The sequence below is a fragment of the Crocodylus porosus genome, unplaced genomic scaffold, assembly GCF_001723895.1.
Source record: "Crocodylus porosus isolate Cpor-Errol unplaced genomic scaffold, CroPor_comp1, whole genome shotgun sequence".
Taxonomy (NCBI): Eukaryota; Metazoa; Chordata; order Crocodylia; family Crocodylidae; genus Crocodylus; species Crocodylus porosus.
The window spans coordinates 12,637,815-12,652,797 of NW_017728907.1; positions in this window are offsets into that span (position 1 = coordinate 12,637,815).

Below are 14,983 nucleotides of genomic sequence, written 5' to 3' on the forward strand. Positions count from 1 at the left end.
GTGCCCCCATTTCCCACTATGTACATCAAACAACAATATATTTCCCTACCTCACAGGGATGTTGTGAGGCTCAAATAAATTTTATAAAGTGCTTCAAGATACTCAGATTCAGCTATGTTTCTGGTCAGCTGTTGTGAGATATGGTTTCTGTTCCTTGACTGGGCAAGCATTCCCAGTGCTTGTTTTTTTACAGGTAACCATATCAAATGATTGCAAACATGTCAAACATTTCCTTGAAACAAATTACAGGAAAAACAAGCACACAAACTCAAACAAAACAGAGGTGGGTTGAGAGAATCATGATTTAAGAGTCAAGGGCGGGTAGGTGCTTATAACTATTATGATTTTATTTTCTATGTTTTGTGACTTTAAACAACTAGGCACCTGCTTTCCATACAGGGGGCTACTAAACAGTGTTCCATTTAATACAAACCATTCTCGAAGAGATGGACACCCAGCCAACCACACACACACACACACACACACACACACACAGAGTGATCTCTGTTTTTTCTGACTTTGCTGATGCCTCTTAATCTCAAGATCTTGTTCAAATAGCAAATGTACTTTTCCCTTATTTCTGGACAAACCAGGCAGTTTACAAAGGCCACTCTTTTACCCAAAACTCCATTGGTCTCTGCCAGTGTTGGGGCTGCAGCATCTGATCAACAATCCTTCCATTTGTAAGCAGGGATACTACTACTTATTGACTTGATTTCCGAGTAAGGCAATAAGTATCAGAAAATGTTAAGGCCAGTTTGAATGCGCTAGCATCATGGAAGCGAGGTGGCAGGGAGCTGCGCTAACTCAGGAGAAATTAAAGAGGCTCAATCTATACCTCCATAAGAAAAGAGATTGCAGGAGCTGCACCATCATTTCTTTGGTTGTAATTTGCTACTATTAGCCTGGCTGTGGTTGGAAGGCCGGGGGGGGTGGGGGGCGGAGGGGGCGGTCTCTGTGCTCAAGAGAACATTAGATTTGCAACTGGCTCTTGCACCAGGAACAAGGGCTCATCTTCCCTCCTGCCTGCCCACCTGAAGAAAAGCACCTGCTGCAGTGAATCAATGCTCATCAAAGATTTGTGTATGAAAAGCACTGTTATTGCTCCTTTGCTACAATTTTGGTAGTAATCAGAAAATGTGTGCCAGTATGTTGCAAACATGATCATAACTGACTGGTTGATACTGAGCAAGTGAGGAATCCTATAAAACTACTGCTATCAATAATGGTCCAGAAGCACATGGATGCATGATGCGAATAACCTTTTAATGGTTTGGCTTATGCTGGCCAGACGAGGCATCCCTTATCACTTCTACTAGCAGTAAAAACAGGGGGAAGCATGGGTGTACATTGCTAAGGATATGATATCCATTTGGTTCAGGATGACTGGGAAAAAAACCCTGTTTTTGAGTTGCATGCATATTTTAATTATCACTGGCATGGTGTAGGACTCTACAGTGGTTTTCATTTTTAAAAAAAGCATTGTATGCCTGAGGTTATCACACGGTAGTATCTGAGATGCCACGGTCAACTGCTGCTCTAGATCTAAGAGGTAAAACATTGGTGTCTGAAATATAACTGTGTGTTAACCTGACAAATGCTACCTTTAAATGCAATATCCAAGATGCCTGCCTACTGCCTGACTTCAGACTTACACAGCTAACCAACTCTGGACCTTAAAAATTTTTGTTTCTCATGACAGGAAGGTCACATGTACCAGTTCCAACATTGTCTGGAGTTCTGAACTGTAAATGAAAAAAGTCAATCCCAAGTGGAGACAGCCTGGTTATAAACACAACCTTAAGCTAACATTTATAGTAAGTAATGACTCAGATTTAAATTAATTAACTTAAATGATACTTGTGTACTTAAAGTAACTGGCTGCCTGTAATGGATAGTAATATCTTTGCATTTATCCAAGGTTTCCATAACAAAAAAAGAATGCAATATCACAAAAATCTTTTTGGATTAGATCACACTGCCATGAATAGTAAAATAATTACTGTATACTCGACAGTGAACAATTATTTATTTTCTATTACAGAAGCACAGGATTTTCCACTCCCTTCTCATTAGAGCTCTGGCAGAGAGGGACTTGCACAATAATGTTTTTGACTACACCCTTCAGTAATCAGTGCCAGGCAAGTTTGTGAAATTACTATACATGAATCTGACAAGAGAAAGTTACATTTAAAGTACACTGCATTCATCAGTAACATCTGTCATTTTTTTCAAGTGCTGGTACCTTGGGTGTCATCTTTAGAACCTAGAGAGAAAAAGGTTTTAAAATGTTTAAACTGTTATAGTCCTACTTCTCTGCTACTTTCAAAACATGCTTATCTGATTATCAGATAAACTTATATATTATAGCCAAGTGGCTCATGCAAAAATTATTTTTTAAAAATCCCATACATTTTTGAAGGAAGAGCAATGTCTTTTGCCACTCCGCATATTTTGTTTGTGATACAGGAACTTGGGATAATAATCCATCTTTCTGTAAAACAAAATGTAATTTAATGCCACCATGTGACTTACATTGTGGGAAATTTAGTTCAAAGGAGCATAAAAGACAACAAATTAGATTGTACAATACCTAATCTGTTGGGTCTGATTGGAAAAAAGTTTAATTGGAAATGTTCATTTTATTATTTTTTAAAATAGTTTCTTTCCATAACCTTACTATGTGGGACTGGACAGGCAGTACAGGTGGCCACCTAAGGTGGCAAGTTGTAGGTGGTGGCAAAAATGGTGTTCTGGGCAGGTAGGCAACACCACATGTGCTCAGTCAGGCACAGGGAGGCATGACACCAAGGGTGGCAAAAATCCTTGCATTAGCCCTGTTGCTGTGACAGATGTTTAATACGCTACATGGGCTCAGACAGGAGTGGATAACAGGTTGAAAGATCTTATAAGGGCCTTTAACTCACACAGAGTAAAAAAAACTGGTATTTTAATTCTTCTTTAGCACAAATAAAATGAAGCCAACCCAAACTTCATGAACAGGTGCAATACTGCAAATAGAACATGTATAAATATTTACATTTCAGTATTCAAGATATAGTCTACAGATTTTTTTGCATCTCTAGAAACAGCAGCTAGATCTACAGGCACAGGGTCAATTTTGCCTTCAGAGAGGAATTCTCTGAGATCTGCAGGATCTGTTTTCTTTTTTCTGCTGTGTTCACTGCCCTGATGTACCATTGCCTTTCTCTGCACCCTACAGTCTAAAATTAATTTGAAAACCTTGAATTGCTGGATTCTGAGCTTGCATTTCAATATGTATTGAGACAGACCCTCAATACATAAAGAATGCAATTTCCCACTCTAACGTACATTCGTTTTCTGTGGCTTGAGTTTGAAGCCAGAAAGAGATACAGTACTTGAAACCACAATGGGATTGGTAATATGACAAAGATCTTACATATCATTTAGCAAGGCAGGGTTTGGAAGCTATTTTTTTTTAGGTTTGTGACTCTATTGCTTTGGAAACAGTTACAGATAATATTAAAAGTGTCTTGGTTTTCCTCCTGAACACAAAGGCTAGGGACAAAAGTTACACATAAACCAGTTTAAGTCATCAGAAAATGGTTTAAACCTGTAACAAAACATAAATTCAGTGCACCTAAATCAGTTTCAAAATGGCTGAAACTGCTTTAAGCTAAAGCTGATTGAATGTAGTATCAGACTTCATTGATTTGGGTAAAACCGATTTATGAAATTTCTGTCCCAGACCCCTTCTTGGTTCAAGTTAAATCACAGTCCCCAAGCATGCCAACATGTTTTCCAGCCTGGGCTGGGCCGCGCTGTCTGATCCAGGGGTGCGGAGGGGGGGCAGAGACCACCCCCACCAGGAAACCCCAGCTGGGGTCTGGGGCCAGGAAGGGGGGGTAAACACCCCTTCCCCCACTCAAACTTACTGCTGGCTATGACTGTGGACTACAAATCCCAGAGACACCTGGAAGCAGCCCCTGCCTGTGCCTGGAAATATGAAGAGTCCTGTTGATGTGAGTCTGGACTGCAAATCCCAGAGAGCTAGGGGGTACAAGGAAGAAGAAGTGAACTTACAGCCCATGCTGGCTACATGCCAGAGAGACATGCTGTAGCACCCTTCTGCTCTGAGCCACTGTGGGCATGTGGCTACATTTCCTGAATCAAAACCAAATATGTGTCCAGTTGCGTCTCAGTTTAATCTCTGCAATTTAGACAAACCTGCAAAGACTAAATCGATTCAGCCTCAGGCTTTTTGACTGCCTGTACTTAGCCACATTGGACACTGCAAGAAAACTACTTGTTGGGTGATAAAAAAGGGTTTGTTTCGGGGGAGCTCATAAGTTCCCTTTCAGCCCTAAACTTCTGTGGATCTAATCCAAATGGGATTTTTGTGTTATTGCATTCTTTTTTTCTTATGGAAACCTTGGATAAATGCAAAAATATTACACCTATAACTAAGTGGCAATGTGGCAGCAGTTAAGCAATCTTGCTACTGATTCAGAACTGTAAGTTCAAGCCTCACTTTAAACTTGTGCCATGGGATACCCCCAGTTCCTGTGTTTCCCTTAGTCTTTAAAACAATTAATAATTCCTTTTCTGATTAGGGATGTAGTATCTGCAATACATGCACTGGATAACATACTGGATACTTCTAATTAACATGACACTCTTAACTAGTAACTTAAATTACCACTTTATACATACACATGCATGGCTGACTTCCCCTACATAATTTCTTAGTCCATATATTTCTCTGTTCTGCTACACTACCATCATCTGTTCCTTTCACCCTCCCATTCCATCATACAGCTTAGTCTAGTAGCCTTCCAAACTTTCTACTATCATTACATCTCCATCCACCCTCCCCCTTTTTCTTCAACTGCAAAACATCTAAAACAACTTGCCTACATCTAGCAGGTTTTTCTGTAGGTTTGACATGTTTTACAGGATCTACCATATCCTCAATTTAATCGCATGTTAAACAACACCTTGAGTTCTCTCCATTTACATAGCTCTTCTCCCAAGTAACTTTCATGTATAACAGCTAACATAGGTGCCAACTTTTTTTTTTGCTGGGGGGCCCTAAGGATGATGGCCCACACCCCAGGGCGGCGCAGCCAGAACAGCCCTGAACAGAGCCTGTGGGACGGCAGGGGCAGATGTGGACTCAGGGCTCCCCACCCTGCTGCCCATCCCCCAGGAGCTCCACATTGGCCATCCCACCATGATGAGGTGCCCCTTTCTCATTTGGCAGCAGTGGGGGACACAACATTGTGCTGCCACCCCTGGTGCTTCCAGGTGGGCAGGGGGAGCTTTGCCATGGTAACACAGCTGGTGCTGGGCTCCCAGGGGGAGGGCGGCAGGGTGGGAAAACCTGAGGCCATAGAGGCATCTTGCATCCGCCACTGCCCCATGCATGGTTCTAAGGGACATGTTCCCCTCCCCCCACCATACTTCCCTCACTGGGAGTGCATGCAATAACAGGGAGCTGTCCCCTGATGAGCCACCTGTGGCTCTGTCCTGTTCCCTGCCCCAGGTCCCATGCACTGCCCTGGCTGGGAAGCACCCCAGGCCCAGCCCCTACCCCACTCCCTCCCTCACCCCGGGGAGCCTCAATCTGCCCCCTCTCCCTGACTTACTTGCAGGCAGTTGGGGGAGCTGCTCTCCGCTGCTGCCTGGGGCTCTATTCCTGGCCACATGCATACATGTGGTGCCTTCTGCGTCCCACTCTCCGCAGTCCCTTGCCAGCTGGAACTCTGCCGGCGTGCAAGGGGAAACCTACCACTACCTGCATTTTTCCATGGTGAATGGAAAACTCAGATCCCTGCATGATACTCAGAATCTGGAACAAATGCTGCCCTGGAGTCATGCAGCCTAGGACCAGGACTTGATGTTCCCATTTTGGCATTGTCCTGCCCAATTAGGGATGGGTGATCATTCTACCCTCTCCCTGAGGGGGGTCGGGGTCCTCAGGGCCCCACATACTTGGTGCCTATGACAACTAAAATCTCTTCTCTGAGACTTCCGGTACTATGATTCAAGCACTTTTAAATGATAAATCTTGCACATTTAGGGCTAAATCCCATTTCCCTCAGTCTCCATCACTCTGATCACTCCACACCCAACAGATATATATGCACAGGACAATTTTATTTTACCCTGTGGCAAAAGAGAGTCCCAAATTGTGTTTAGGTTGCCAAAAACTGCAGATATGTGACTGTATCCATGCCATTTAGGCACATAAAGTAAAACAGGAGCTAGCTCTTAGTTACTGTTAGTTAGCCCAATAAATATGGGACTTCAGATCTTTTACCCAGTCATCCTTATAAAATAGTTTGTCTTAAGGTTTGGAGAACTGTATAATTTGCAGTAGCTGTTTAAAATTCCAGAAATTTCTGATACTGGCATGTGACACATCATGAAAAATGCTGTAGTACAGCATCCTCTGAACTTAACTCCCTCACAATTCCATGTGTATAAGATGGATAAAGCATCAGAAATTATGAATAATTTCCTGGTTTGCAACAACTTGCTTTAGTTATTTCTGGAGTATGAGCAGTACCTTCAAATCTTCAGTTGAGCATTATACAAAGATTTTCTAAAAATAGCCTCGAAAGGCTTGTGGTCTGTTTCTGCAATTATTTCTTCCATAGATATGGTGATGAAGTTGAGTATAACCAAAAACTATCACTAGCATTTCCTTATCTAGCTGGGCTTAGTTCTGTTTTGCTATTGCTGAAGTTGTAGATACAGATGCAAAGGAGTCCCTTTTTGCAGCAATAGAGCAAACTAGTGGAATTGACATCCATTGACACAGTATGTAATTCTTTACCTTTAAGTACTTCAGTCCTGGTGCCTGTGTAAGTAATTTTTGCAAATGGGTATATACCAGTTTGTACTTTGCCAATTAGGCAATTCAAAATTCCCCCCCCCCCAACAATTGTCTCAAAGGGCCGTTACTGTTGACATGTGTCAAATAAATTTAACCAGCTAAGGAAGCAAAACTGTGAATCTTTCTAATGCAGCCTTGTAAGTCCATGTGGACATTTCAGTAACTGCAATTTTTTGATTTATCAGGGTCTAGTCCAAAGATCAGCAACCCCCTGCACACTTGCCAGAGTGTGACATATGAAAACATTTTGCTTAGCACACCAGCCCTTTTCAGAAAGCTTGTTTCAGACTTGAGGTTTTACTGGAGTAAAATCTCCATGACAGGTGGCAGCGGTCTCCCCAGAGCCCAGGCTAGCTGTGGCAGGCAGCTGGAAGGCTGCAAGTGGCTGCACCAGGGTCCGCAGAGCCCCAGCCTGGGTCATTGCCAGTGGTGGTTGCATGTGCACACTGGGGTAGATGGTGGGGAAGAGGCTGGGGCTGTGCTGCTACAGGAAGGATGAGGCTCCTTGCTGTTCCTCCACCACTGCCCCACTGTACTTGGTACTAGTTCCCCCTCCCCCTCCCTCCTCTCTTCCTCCCTTCTGCCTGCCCTGCTACCTTTAAGGTCATTGCGCCACTTCCCTTCTCCCCTTCCCTGCTGGACTGCTCCCTGCCCCATGCTAATTGATAACCAGTAAGTAAATTTAGTATTTATTGTAAAACAACAATACTTATGATTATTAACTGTACTAATATGCAGTATGTCCAGCCAAGTACCAACATCACCCACCGCCATTTTGTCTGTCTGGCACGCCAACATCTTACAAATAGACGCTGCAGGTTTTTTGGCACTCTGCCCAAAAAGGTTTCTGCCTTCTGGTCTAGTCCTTTTTTCAAGCAATAGCCCAAATGTTTTATCTATCACAGCCACTTTGTACTTTTTCTTATTCAGTCTTAGATTCCTTTAACAGCACCTGCCCTAAACTCTCCTAAGGCATCCATCATCCTGTCCAGTATTTCCCCACACCAGTGTATCACCTGTATAATAATTAACATTGTCCTGATTTTCAGATGTCTGTTGTATCATTCTGAGAAACTAAACACATACCAAAAGAAATCACGTAAACCTATATCTACCACATAGTCTATTGTATGTATGAAGTCCAGAGCTTCTGACATCCAGATTCAATTGCCAAAATTTACAACTAGCACCTGTGACAGTGAAAACTAGCTTTTGCTAACTTAATGATTTCTTCTAGTGTGGACAACTGAAAATGTTCCCTTTTTATTGCTTTATTCAAATCTCTTGGGATCCAAGACATTCTCATTTCTTCTTGCCCTGGGTTGCCTACAATCACTATAAAATTACCCAATCTGTAGTTTCTTTAGACTTTGTTATAGCTTGCAGCAGTTTCCTCCAGAGTGATTTTTTTTTTAAAAAGTTATCCCTTAGTGCCATGGGAATAACATGCAGTAGTACTTGTGAGTTAATCTTTTTGTGTATTTACTCACCAAGCACCCTAAGCTTTCAAATACATCTGTTTCTTATAATTCTAATGCATTTGCCTTTTGTTTCTCTCTCTACCAAACTGCACTAAATTCAAACTTGTCACAGCTTGTAAACTCAGTCTGGCTTGTCAGTCAAAATCTACCACCTAAAATTCCAGCAGTGCTTTTTTATTCAGATATTCACAGTATGAACTGTGTTTACCATATCTTTGACATGTTCACCCTGTTTAGGATAATAACCTAATACTCGAGTTGCAAAGTGGTTGAACCCTTCAAACATTGTATAAGTTTGTAAACTTAACACAGGCATGTGTCTCTCATCAGTTTTTAAATTCACCATTTTGTGACCATTAATGAGCAAATCTGCTTTCCTTAGATTTAGTTCTCAATTTACTGAAAACAGATCTTGTGATTGATTGCTCATCTGTTTCTTTAAGAATTAAAATCTATGTGCCCTGGGGCTTTTCCTTTCCAGATTTGCACATTTTGGCAGAATTATGACGTTTTCTACCTCTTTGTTGTTCTTGTCCATTTGTAGGACAGTTTCTTAACAACATGACTACAACTGCACTTTAAACAACCTCTGATACCTATCTTTGTTCCCCTCTCCAGGCTTTTATTGACAGCAGGATCTCTCTCAGTTCCTGACTTTACTTTGAGTATTTGTCAAATTTAAATTTATTTAACAATGTATACATGAGTTTTTCTGGTTCACCCAGTCCTTTCAGTGGTTTGCTATCATTTCCTCTGCTCAGCATAACACTTGAATAGTCTGTGGATCCCAGTTAGTCTCTCTTAACAATCTTAACCATGAAAAGGTCAAGCTAAGTATCTGTATCTGTGGGAAGGGGTGATTCATGCACTAGGTATATGAGACGAGCCAGAAAAGATCAAACCATTAAGCAAAGGCACCTGCAAAGAAAGCAGCTGCTAAGGAAGATATTGTGTACAACCAACTATGCTAGGTGTGCAGTTTACAGCAGGGCCCCTAACTTGCCTTTGGGAAGTCTTGTGAAAAATATGGTACAAAGAATCATGGTGCAAAATGTTGAAGATACCAGACACAGAAAAAAGGCAAGTGCCTGTTGCTGATACTGTTTTCACTGAAGACTTCCTTGTAGATAAATTAACATCAAGTAAAACTGTGGAATGGGACTGGGTAATACTAATGCATGTGAATTAGGTTTGCCAACTCTGTTTGAACCTATTCCGGAAGGTTTCATTACATGATGTAATGATTGATCTACTGTACTCTACCGCTCATTCATTACAAAGCCGTCATTTTGCCTTCTGTAGAAAGAAGGAACATTGTATGAATCATAATTTCACATTTAATATTTATTTTAACGAATGCCCTATTATTTATCTCCTGGGTAATGATTTATATCTAATTCCTGGAGACTTCAGGGCAATCTTGGCAGTTTGGCAACCCTGATATGAATGAAACAATTATTCTGTTTAAACTGGATGTAAGGACCCAGATTGATGGTCTACATCAAAATCATTATAAGGAAATGAAAGTAAGATCAAAGTTAGGACCAACAAAAATAAAAGTAACTGGTAACTAAGCATTCCCCATGGCCACCCCAGACCTGGAGGGACTCACCAGAGACTGAGGATCCAGGTCCAGGAATACAGCAAGCCTCCCAGCAAGGGAGCTAGCCCTGGTGTAGGGAATGAAGAAGAGCTGGGCCACATGAATGGCAAGGGGGAAATAAGAAGATGCTCTATGGCCAAGGCTTCTCTTCTGTTTGTTTTTTTGTTTTGCATAGAGCTTTCTTCAAAGCCTTTGAAAGATAAGAGGTGGAGGGGATGGGGGAACGAAGCCAGTGAAAAGTCTAGCAAGCCAGATACTTGAAGCCAGCAAAAAGCTAAGTGGCAGTTTATTTGTTGAACTTCATTTGTTTCTTCTTTTCATTTCTTACAAACCCAGGGTAGCCTTGGAGTGCTATAGACTAACTTGGCTGCAGTGGAGGTGAGGACCCTGAACAGTGGGTCCTTAGCTCAAGCCAGCAGCAAAAGTAAAATTGGTTGGCTTAGGGCACCTGGCCAAACACGCTTAGCTCTGCTCTGCCTGAAAGCTGCTCGTAACAATGTACAGGGAGAAAACCTACCTGTGAAGGGCAAGTGTGTGGTAAGTATCAGATATAAATACATGCTTAAAAGTTTCCATTAACTGTGGTACCTAAGAAGGTTATATCAGTTTCAGGCCTCTTGGTTTGTGGAAACCTCAAGTTGATAAAAATAAGTATTCTCATTTCAGGACCAAACTAACCCTGACTACAAGGCACTTATGCCAGTATATCCAAGCTCTCATGTATTCCACACAGACCAGGGGATTATGGTCCCACAAAACTGAAAAAGTGTAATATTCAAAAACGTGTGCACTGATAGTGACTCCAATAAACAAGTGTTTATCATCATGTAGAAAATGACAAGCAAACGGAAACCAACTCAGACAAAACTGAAGGGCTGATGCTGTGAAGATCAGCAAGACCAGCAAATGTCCTTGAAGACTCACTGAGACTTATTAAGTTATGTAGTGATGAAGTTCCTTAGGAGAGTAAGTGGTAAAGTTTCACTCCAGAGTGATCTCCTGGTAACCTTTCCTCTCTAGAGTACTGTCATGTTGATAATATGGATTGCAGAATTTGGTATCTCTTAGGGCTGTGTGAAGCTTTGGTCCCTGATTCAATTTGGCGGAGCTTCGGTGGCCAAATCTCTGAATCCAAATTGAATTAGAAGATCCTTTAATCTCTCCCAATTGAATCGGAACCCTCCAAATTGATTTGGAGAGATTTGGACAGATTCAGCAATTTGGATATAGACACAGCTTTAAATGTTTGTAGCAGGCTCACCTTTCAGAGCTTGGGCTGAGTCCCAAGCTTGAGATCCTGCTGTTTTGATTGGTGAAGCCCATCCACCAACCAGGAGGCAGCAAGAGAAATAAGTCATGCCCGTTTCCTGAGGGGAGGGGGAGAAGAGCTCCCCTGGACCTGACTGAAGACTGTAAACTGTCGGGTCTGGAAGACTTCAGGGGCAGAGCCCTGGAGCGTATAAAAGGAGCTGCGTGCCCAGCATCAGGGGCAGATGCAGGGAGGGACTCAAGAAGAGCGGAGCCAAGAAAAGCTGGGGAGCTCTCCCTCAGCAGGCAGTAGGCCCAAGGCTCCTAAAGCTGCCACTGGAGCAGCAGCCTTGGAATTGGTGCGAGACCACTTGGGCTGTTGACAGCACATAGGGACGATGCATGGAAACCCGGCCCTGAGCGCGGTGTGAGACCACTCGGGCCCATCACAGTGTGTGGTTTGGTGCACAGAGCTGAGACTTTGGGAGCTCCAAGTGGTGGCTTGAGCCTGCTACCCCAGAAGGCCAGCAGACCACACGGTGTGTAGGGCAGCCCACAAGGGAGCAGAGCCAGGGAGCAGCAGAGGCAGTTTGGGTTATCCACCGGGTATAAGGATGGACAGCCAGAGACTGAGGGGCCCAGCCTGTGCTAAAAGAGCCCTCGGTGCCAAGCCAAGACATGAGGAAACAGTAGTGCTGCAGCATGAGGCCCAGCACCCAGGAGCCAGCAGCAGTGGTGCAGCACCTGAGAGGAGCTGAGCCCTCAGTGCCCAGAGCAGGGCACAGGGTGGGGAGGAGCCCAGCAGTGCAGGAAAGGCCTGGAGAGGTGCTCCAGCAGAGGAGACCGCACAGAGCTGCGCCCTAACCACCGCCATCTGAGGAAGCGTGAGTCATTGGGCCCTTGGGTTCCACAGGGGAAAGATGTTTGGGGTGGGCAAACCCAGAGAAAGGGCTGGGTGAGCAACCCTTCCACCTAGTCAAGGCCCTAAGGGGAGGGGCCCCTGGTGCTTTCTGGACACCCCCCGAGGGACCCCATTGGAAGGAGGACTATCTCTTGCCATGGGTCAGGGACTATATTAAGGAATAGCTGTTATTAAGATTGTTCCTGTTTGCACCTTATATTTTGTAAATGGAAATGTTGCATTGTGTTGATGCTGCTGAAATTGTTTTATTGTGATGGGTAAATAGTGTTATTTAGGGTTTGACATTGGTTATTGGTTAATGTTTACTGTGTAAATATATGTATATGCTATTAGTTTTATGATTATGTATATTATAACTCAATAAATCGTATATAGTTAAGAACTTTGGGCTTGGGCTAACTCTACAGAAGAAAGGGGGATCTGTTCAAAATTCTGTCATCCCTCTCACAGCACCCCCTCCCGCCTACCCATCCCATCTAATTGAGAATAGGGCACACCCTTGGGTGTACCGGATTACATGTTTTTTCTACATATCTCTAGGTAGCAGGCATCTTGTGAATGCTGTGATACTGGGGTGCATAGAGTGTCCCACAGAAGTGTGGGAGCCTCCCCAGTGTGCTCAGTAGCAGACCCGGAAATGGACCAGAAGCACTTTGAGTCCACTTCTGGGTCCACCGGGGAGTACACTGCCCCCTCCCCCCCCCGTGCTTGGGGACTGATGCCTCCTGGGTTGTGGGGGGAACTAAGGTCCCCCTGCAGCTGATCTCTGGGGCACAGGAGGGCTCCCCAGCACACTCCCTGGCAGACCTAGAAGTATCCAGTACTTCTGGATACTGGAAGTTCTTATGGTCCAGTTCCAGGTTTGCCGCTGAGCACGTGCAAGCCCCTCCCCAACACACACACACTCCTGTGGGACGCTCCACGTGCCCCAGCATTGCAGCAATCATGAGCCATGTCTGCTACCTCAAGGTATGTAGAAAAAACTTTTAAAGCTGTGTCTACATCTGAATCAGCAATTCTCCGAATCAGCATCTAATCTTCAGATTCGGATTCAGCCAAATCGAATCAGGGACAGTGATCTGAATCAATTCATCGAATCGCTGTCCCTGATTTGGGCCAAATCTGAATCGAATACGGCCTGTTTCACACACCCCTAGTATCTCTGGCTATTACTCTGTTTAGGGGAGAAGATGTAATGATATGTAAACAAAAGCTTATAGTTTAAAGACAGTCCCACTCATAAAATGGGTAGTAGTGTTATGAGTCTCAGAATTGGGTGAGGAATGCTGGTGATTAGGAAATGCTGAAAGTTCCTTTTTGCATTAGTTCTCCATGATTGCTAAAACAGGGGTTTGTTTTTCACTCAACAACTGTTGTTGTCTCATGAACCCCCAAATAACATTCATTCTGGAGGTTTCATCGGTTCATTTTCTTGGTTCCTGTATCTAGTTTCTGTTCTGATACCATGTAATATTTGCAATTCATGGACTAGATAAAATACTGGATACTTTTAATTAACACCACACTCAGTTTAACTTGTAACTAAGTATACATATACATGCACACTAGGCCTTGCCTACTTGACTTCAAAACCCAGACAGATTTCTGTTCTGCATTGCCTTTTCCTGCCTCCCATACAATACAGTCTGGTAATTTTGGTCCCCCTCACAAGCCTGGCCACATTGAGAATCCCACATCCTCTTGCAATGCCCCAAATATGCTATTAATTTGCTATCTAGTCCCATGCCATATGGCTCTGGGTTCATCAGCCTAAAAAAAATAGTACAACAGCAGCAAGTTAGCATGCAAACCATTCGTTAAAAAAAAAAAAAAAAATCTGAAACCCATGCCTCACAATCTAAAAGCAAGTGGAGAGAAAGGTGGACAAAGACTTACCTTCTCCAAGCCTTCTTAAGACAGGGAAACAGTTGTGGAGTTGTCATTGCAACATGGCAGTATTTTTAATATCATGGAAAGCAAAAAACAACCAACAGTCCTTGCTACCTTGCTCACACCTAAAATGTCTAAAATCTCAAGGACAATAACCACTGTTCAACAAAAACACTGGTCAACAACTACTATGCCTGAAAGTTAAAAAAAAGAAAAAAAGAAGAAAAGAAAGAGAGAGAACAAGGAAGAAGATGTTTGTGGAGGCCTCTGTGAAATGTGCAAGAAGAGCTCAGGAAAAGAGGGCACAAGATAGTCATCCAACAACATGCACAGCAGCCACAAGTTTCACCAACCTGACTTCTACAGACAGTTCTAGCAGGAGCAAGCATTTACCAGCAGGGCCCTCTATCACAGCTCCTGCCAGCTAGGTAGGGAACACAATTCCTAGTGGAAATCAAGCTCTTTTCAGCCAATGGACCAACATGCTGGGGTACTGACACACCATACAATTTTTTAACTTTTTGTATACTTTATATTTAAAAGGCAATGAAGTCATCATTTGTTACAGTATAGGGATATTTTGTTTCATCCATCAAATATAATAAACTATCACTCTTTGTAAAAATATGAATATATAAAATAAGTCCACAAACATGACCTCTGAGTCCCAAATCAAGAAAATGAACTGATAGTCCCAGGCACTCAACTTGGTCATGCACAGACAGCTAAACCTGTACAATGTTTATAATCCACAAAAGTGTACAAAGCAAATGCAACAAGCTCCACATATTGATAATACCCCCCTCCCCACCCTCAGAAATTGAAAAGCACCATTCCTACAATTCATAAAGCCATGCAGAACCCACAGAAGCAACACCTTGTAGCAAAAAAATGCTCCAACAGCATGCTAAAACCATTGCACCTTTTCTGCAAAGGAAGTGTACAAGGCATCCCTG